The following is an 8,111-nucleotide window of genomic DNA, read 5'->3' as shown; positions in this document are numbered from 1 at the left end:
TTCGATTCCCGGTCAGGTCTATTATAATAGACGGAAAGACAGAAAATTCTTATTGGAGAAAGCATTGAAAGAGGTTCCTTTTTCTAGAATGGGTTTTCCGACAGTCAACTTTTTTTCTAGTAAAGTCCTTGGTGGTCTAGTGGCTAGGATCCAGCACTTTCACTGCTGTGGCCTGGGTTCGATTCCAGGTCAGGTCTATTATTATAGACGGAAAGACAGAAAATTCTTATTGGAGAAAGCATTGAAAGAGGTTCCTTTTATAGAATGGATTTGACGACAGTCAACTTTTTTTCTAGTAAAGTCCTTGGTGGTCTAGTGGCTAGGATTCAGCACTTTCACTGCTGTGGCCTGGGTTCGATTCCAGGTCAGGGAAACTGTTACACGCAGATAGAAAATTCCTCTTGAGGAATTGGAATGAACATTGAAAGAGGTTCCTTTTTCTAGAATGGGTTTTCCGACAGTCAACTTTTTTTCTAGTAAAGTCCTTGGTGGTCTAGTGGCTAGGATCCAGCACTCTCACTGCTGTGGCCCGGGTTCGATTCCCGGTCAGGTCTATTATAATAGACGGAAAGACAGAAATTTTTTTATCGGAGAAAGCATTGAAAGAGGTTCCTTTTATAAAATGGATTTGACGACAGTCAACTTTTTTCTAGTAAAGTCCTTGGTGGTCTAGTGGCTAGGATCCAGCACTCTCACTGCTGTGGCCCGGGTTTGATTCCCGGTCAGGGAAACTATGACAGACAGACAGACAGACAGACGGACGGACGGACGGACGGACGGACGGACGGACGGACGGACGGACGGACGGACGGACGGACGGACGGACGGACGGACGGACGGACGGACGGACGGACGGACGGACGGACGGACGGACGGACGGACGGACGGACGGACGGACGGACGGACGGACGGACGGACGGACGGACGGACGGACGGACGGACGGACGGACGGACGGACGGACGGACGGACGGACGGACAGACAGACAATTCTTATTGGAGAAAGCATTGAAAGAGGTTCCTTTTATAGAATGGATTTGACGACAGTCAACTTTTTTTCTAGTAAAGTCCTTGGTGGTCTAGTGGCTAGGATCCAGCACTCTCACTGCTGTGGCCCGGGTTCGATTCCCGGTCAGGTCTATTATAATAGACGGAAAGACAGAAATTTTTTTATCGGAGAAAGCATTGAAAGAGGTTCCTTTTATAAAATGGATTTACAGTCAACTTTTTTCTAGTAAAGTCCTTGGTGGTCTAGTGGCTAGGATCCAGCACTCTCACTGCTGTGGCCCGGGTTTGATTCCCGGTCAGGGAAACTATGACAGACAGACAGACGGACGGACGGACGGACGGACGGACGGACGGACGGACGGACGGACGGACGGACGGACGGACGGACGGACGGACGGACGGACGGACGGACGGACGGACGGACGGACGGACGGACGGACGGACGGACGGACGGACGGACGGACGGACGGACGGACGGACGGACGGACGGACGGACGGACGGACGGACGGACGGACAGACAGACAGACAGACAATTCTTATTGGAGAAAGCATTGAAAGAGGTTCTTTTTATAGAATGGATTTGACGACAGTCAACTTTTTTTCTAGTAAAGTCCTTGGTGGTCTAGTGGCTAAGATCCAGCACTTTCACTGCTGTGGCCCGGGTTCGATTCCAGGTCAGGGAAACTGTTACACGCAGATAGAAAATTCCTCTTGAGGAATTGGAAAGAAAATTGAAAGATGTTCCTTTTTCTAGAATGGGTTTTCCGACAGTCAACTTTTTTCCTGTTCATTCCCTGATGGACTAGTGGCTAGGATCCAGCACTCTCACTGCTGTGGCCCGGGTTCGATTGCCGGTCAGGTCTATTATAATAGTCGGAAAGACAGAAAATTCTTATTGGAGAAAGCATTGAAAGAGGTTCCTTTTATAGAATGGATTTGACGACAGTCAACTTTTTTTCTAGTAAAGTCCTTGGTGGTCTAGTGGCTAGGATCCAGCACTCTCACTGCTGTGGCCCGGGTTCGATTCCCGGTCAGGGAAACTATGACAGACAGACAGACAGACAGACAGACAGACAGACAATTCCTCTTGAGGAATTGGAAAGATGTTCCTTTTTCTAGAATGGGTTTTCCGACAGTCAACTTTTTTTCTAGTAAAGTCCTTGGTGGTCTAGTGGCTAGGATCCAGCACTCTCACTGCTGTGGCCCGGGTTCGATTCCCGGTCAGGTCTATTATAATAGACGGAAAGACAGAAAATTCTTATTGGAGAAAGCATTGAAAGAGGTTCCTTTTATAGAATGGATTTGACGACAGTCAACTTTTTTTCTAGTAAAGTCCTTGGTGGTCTAGTGGCTAGGATCCAGCACTTTCACTGCTGTGGCCTGGGTTCGATTCCAGGTCAGGAAAACTGTTACACGCAGATAGAAAATTCCTCTTGAGGAATTGGAAAGAAAATTGAAAGATGTTCCTTTTTCTAGAATGGGTTTTCCGACGGACGGACGGACGGACGGACGGACGGACGGACGGACGGACGGACGGACGGACGGACGGACGGACGGACGGACGGACGGACGGACGGACGGACGGACGGACGGACGGACGGACGGACGGACGGACGGACGGACGGACGGACGGACGGACGGACGGACGGACGGACGGACGGACGGACGGACGGACGGACGGACGGACGGACGGACGGACGGACGGACGGACGGACGGACGGACGGACGGACGGACGGACGGACGGACGGACGGACGGACAGACAATTCTTATTGGAGAAAGCATTGAAAGAGGTTCCTTTTATAGAATGGATTTGACGACAGTCAACTTTTTTTCTAGTAAAGTCCTTGGTGGTCTAGTGGCTAGGATCCAGCACTTTCACTGCTGTGGCCTGGGTTCGATTCCAGGTCAGGAAAACTGTTACACGCAGATAGAAAATTCCTCTTGAGGAATTGGAAAGAAAATTGAAAGATGTTCCTTTTTCTAGAATGGGTTTTCCGACAGTCAACTTTTTTCCTGTTCATTCCCCTGTTCATTCCCTGATGGACTAGTGGCTAGGATCCAGCACTCTCACTGCTGTGGCCCGGGTTCGATTCCCGGTCAGGTCTATTATAATAGACGGAAAGACAGAAATTTTTTTATCGGAGAAAGCATTGAAAGAGGTTCCTTTTATAAAATGGATTTGACGACAGTCAACTTTTTTCTAGTAAAGTCCTTGGTGGTCTAGTGGCTAGGATCCAGCACTCTCACTGCTGTGGCCCGGGTTTGATTCCCGGTCAGGGAAACTATGACAGACAGACAGACAGACAGACAGACAGACAGACAGACAGACAGACAGACAGACAGACAGACAGACAGACAGACAGACAGACAGACAGACAGACAGACAGACAGACAGACAGACAGACAGACAGACAGACAGACAGACAGACAGACAGACAGACAGACAGACAGACAGACAGACAGACAGACAGACAGACAGACAGACAGACAGACAGACAGACAGACAGACAGACAGACAGACAGACAGACAGACAGACAGACAGACAGACAGACAGACAGACAGACAGACAGACAGACAGACAGACAGACAGACAGACAGACAGACAGACAGACAGACAGACAGACAGACAGACAGACAGACAGACAGACAGACAGACAGACAGACAGACAGACAGACAGACAGACAGACAGACAGACAGACAGACAGACAGACAGACAGACAATTCTTATTGGAGAAAGCATTGAAAGAGGTTCCTTTTATAGAATGGATTTGACGACAGTCAACTTTTTTCCTAGTAAAGTCCTTGGTGGTCTAGTGGCTAGGATCCAGCACTTTCACTGCTGTGGCCTGGGTTCGATTCCAGGTCAGGAAAACTGTTACACGCAGATAGAAAATTCCTCTTGAGGAATTGGAAAGAAAATTGAAAGATGTTCCTTTTTCTAGAATGGGTTTTCCGACAGTCAACTTTTTTCCTGTTCATTCCCTGATGGACTAGTGGCTAGGATCCAGCACTCTCACTGCTGTGGCCCGGGTTCGATTCCCGGTCAGGTCTATTATAATAGACGGAAAGACAGAAAATTCTTATTGGAGAAAGCATTGAAAGAGGTTCCTTTTTCTAGAATGGGTTTTCCGACAGTCAACTTTTTTTCTAGTAAAGTCCTTGGTGGTCTAGTGGCTAGGATCCAGCACTTTCACTGCTGTGGCCTGGGTTCGATTCCAGGTCAGGTCTATTATTATAGACGGAAAGACAGAAAATTCTTATTGGAGAAAGCATTGAAAGAGGTTCCTTTTATAGAATGGATTTGACGACAGTCAACTTTTTTTCTAGTAAAGTCCTTGGTGGTCTAGTGGCTAGGATTCAGGTCTAGTGGCTAGGATTCAGCACTTTCACTGCTGTGGCCTGGGTTCGATTCCAGGTCAGGGAAACTGTTACACGCAGATAGAAAATTCCTCTTGAGGAATTGGAATGAACATTGAAAGAGGTTCCTTTTTCTAGAATGGGTTTTCCGACAGTCAACTTTTTTTCTAGTAAAGTCCTTGGTGGTCTAGTGGCTAGGATCCAGCACTCTCACTGCTGTGGCCCGGGTTCGATTCCCGGTCAGGTCTATTATAATAGACGGAAAGACAGAATTTTTTTTATCGGAGAAAGCATTGAAAGAGGTTCCTTTTATAAAATGGATTTGACGACAGTCAACTTTTTTCTAGTAAAGTCCTTGGTGGTCTAGTGGCTAGGATCCAGCACTCTCACTGCTGTGGCCCGGGTTTGATTCCCGGTCAGGGAAACTATGACAGACAGACAGACAGACAGACGGACGGACGGACGGACGGACGGACGGACGGACGGACGGACGGACGGACGGACGGACGGACGGACGGACGGACGGACGGACGGACGGACGGACGGACGGACGGACGGACGGACGGACGGACGGACGGACGGACGGACGGACAGACAGACAGACAGACAGACAGACAGACAATTCTTATTGGAGAAAGCATTGAAAGAGGTTCCTTTTATAGAATGGATTTGACGACAGTCAACTTTTTTTCTAGTAAAGTCCTTGGTGGTCTAGTGGCTAGGATCCAGCACTTTCACTGCTGTGGCCTGGGTTCGATTCCAGGTCAGGAAAACTGTTACACGCAGATAGAAAATTCCTCTTGAGGAATTGGAAAGAAAATTGAAAGATGTTCCTTTTTCTAGAATGGGTTTTCCGACAGTCAACTTTTTTCCTGTTCATTCCCTGATGGACTAGTGGCTAGGATCCAGCACTCTCACTGCTGTGGCCCGGGTTCGATTCCCGGTCAGGTCTATTATAATAGACGGAAAGACAGAAATTTTTTTATCGGAGAAAGCATTGAAAGAGGTTCCTTTTATAAAATGGATTTGACGACAGTCAACTTTTTTCTAGTAAAGTCCTTGGTGGTCTAGTGGCTAGGATCCAGCACTCTCACTGCTGTGGCCCGGGTTTGATTCCCGGTCAGGGAAACTATGACAGACAGACAGACAGACAGACAGACAGACAGACAGACAGACAGACAGACAGACAGACAGACAGACAGACAGACAGACAGACAGACAGACAGACAGACAGACAGACAGACAGACAGACAGACAGACAGACAGACAGACAGACAGACAGACAGACAGACAGACAGACAGACAGACAGACAGACAGACAGACAGACAGACAGACAGACAGACAGACAGACAGACAGACAGACAGACAGACAGACAGACAGACAGACAGACAGACAGACAGACAGACAGACAGACAGACAGACAGACAGACAGACAGACAGACAGACAGACAGACAGACAGACAGACAGACAGACAGACAGACAGACAGACAGACAGACAGACAGACAGACAGACAGACAGACAGACAGACAGACAGACAGACAGACAGACAGACAGACAGACAGACAGACAGACAGACAGACAGACAGACAGACAGACAGACAGACAGACAGACAGACAGACAGACAGACAGACAGACAGACAGACAGACAGACAGACAGACAGACAGACAGACAGACAGACAGACAGACAGACAGACAGACAGACAGACAGACAGACAGACAGACAGACAGACAGACAGACAGACAGACAGACAGACAGACAGACAGACAGACAGACAGACAGACAGACAGACAGACAGACAGACAGACAGACAGACAGACAGACAGACAGACAGACAGACAGACAGACAGACAGACAGACAGACAGACAGACAGACAGACAGACAGACAGACAGACAGACAGACAGACAGACAGACAGACAGACAGACAGACAGACAGACAGACAGACAGACAGACAGACAGACAGACAGACAGACAGACAGACAGACAGACAGACAGACAGACAGACAGACAGACAGACAGACAGACAGACAGACAGACAGACAGACAGACAGACAGACAGACAGACAGACAGACAGACAGACAGACAGACAGACAGACAGACAGACAGACAGACAGACAGACAGACAGACAGACAGACAGACAGACAGACAGACAGACAGACAGACAGACAGACAGACAGACAGACAGACAGACAGACAGACAGACAGACAGACAGACAGACAGACAGACAGACAGACAGACAGACAGACAGACAGACAGACAGACAGACAGACAGACAGACAGACAGACAGACAGACAGACAGACAGACAGACAGACAATTCTTATTGGAGAAAGCATTGAAAGAGGTTCCTTTTATAGAATGGATTTGACGACAGTCAACTTTTTTTCTAGTAAAGTCCTTGGTGGTCTAGTGGCTAGGATCCAGCACTTTCACTGCTGTGGCCTGGGTTCGATTCCAGGTCAGGAAAACTGTTACACGCAGATAGAAAATTCCTCTTGAGGAATTGGAAAGAAAATTGAAAGATGTTCCTTTTTCTAGAATGGGTTTTCCGACAGTCAACTTTTTTCCTGTTCATTCCCTGATGGACTAGTGGCTAGGATCCAGCACTCTCACTGCTGTGGCCCGGGTTCGATTCCCGGTCAGGTCTATTATAATAGACGGAAAGACAGAAAATTCTTATTGGAGAAAGCATTGAAAGAGGTTCCTTTTTCTAGAATGGGTTTTCCGACAGTCAACTTTTTTTCTAGTAAAGTCCTTGGTGGTCTAGTGGCTAGGATCCAGCACTTTCACTGCTGTGGCCTGGGTTCGATTCCAGGTCAGGTCTATTATTATAGACGGAAAGACAGAAAATTCTTATTGGAGAAAGCATTGAAAGAGGTTCCTTTTATAGAATGGATTTGACGACAGTCAACTTTTTTTCTAGTAAAGTCCTTGGTGGTCTAGTGGCTAGGATTCAGCACTTTCACTGCTGTGGCCTGGGTTCGATTCCAGGTCAGGGAAACTGTTACACGCAGATAGAAAATTCCTCTTGAGGAATTGGAATGAACATTGAAAGAGGTTCCTTTTTCTAGAATGGGTTTTCCGACAGTCAACTTTTTTTCTAGTAAAGTCCTTGGTGGTCTAGTGGCTAGGATCCAGCACTCTCACTGCTGTGGCCCGGGTTCGATTCCCGGTCAGGTCTATTATAATAGACGGAAAGACAGAAATTTTTTTATCGGAGAAAGCATTGAAAGAGGTTCCTTTTATAAAATGGATTTGACGACAGTCAACTTTTTTCTAGTAAAGTCCTTGGTGGTCTAGTGGCTAGGATCCAGCACTCTCACTGCTGTGGCCCGGGTTTGATTCCCGGTCAGGGAAACTATGACAGACAGACGGACGGACGGACGGACGGACGGACGGACGGACGGACGGACGGACGGACGGACGGACGGACGGACGGACGGACGGACGGACGGACGGACGGACGGACGGACGGACGGACGGACGGACGGACGGACGGACGGACGGACGGACGGACGGACGGACGGACGGACGGACGGACGGACGGACGGACGGACGGACGGACGGACGGACGGACGGACGGACGGACGGACGGACGGACGGACGGACGGACGGACGGACGGACGGACGGACGGACAGACAGACAGACAGACAGACAATTCTTATTGGAGAAAGCATTGAAAGAGGTTCTTTTTATAGAATGGATTTGACGACAGTCAACTTTTTTTCTAGTA

Source organism: Urocampus carinirostris, chromosome 1 (genome assembly GCF_059441175.1).
Source record: "Urocampus carinirostris isolate Australia breed hairy pipefish chromosome 1, RoL_Ucar_1.0, whole genome shotgun sequence".
Classification (NCBI taxonomy): domain Eukaryota; kingdom Metazoa; phylum Chordata; class Actinopteri; order Syngnathiformes; family Syngnathidae; genus Urocampus; species Urocampus carinirostris.
The sequence above is the reverse complement of the archived record's forward strand: the minus strand, read 5'-3'. Positions refer to the sequence as shown.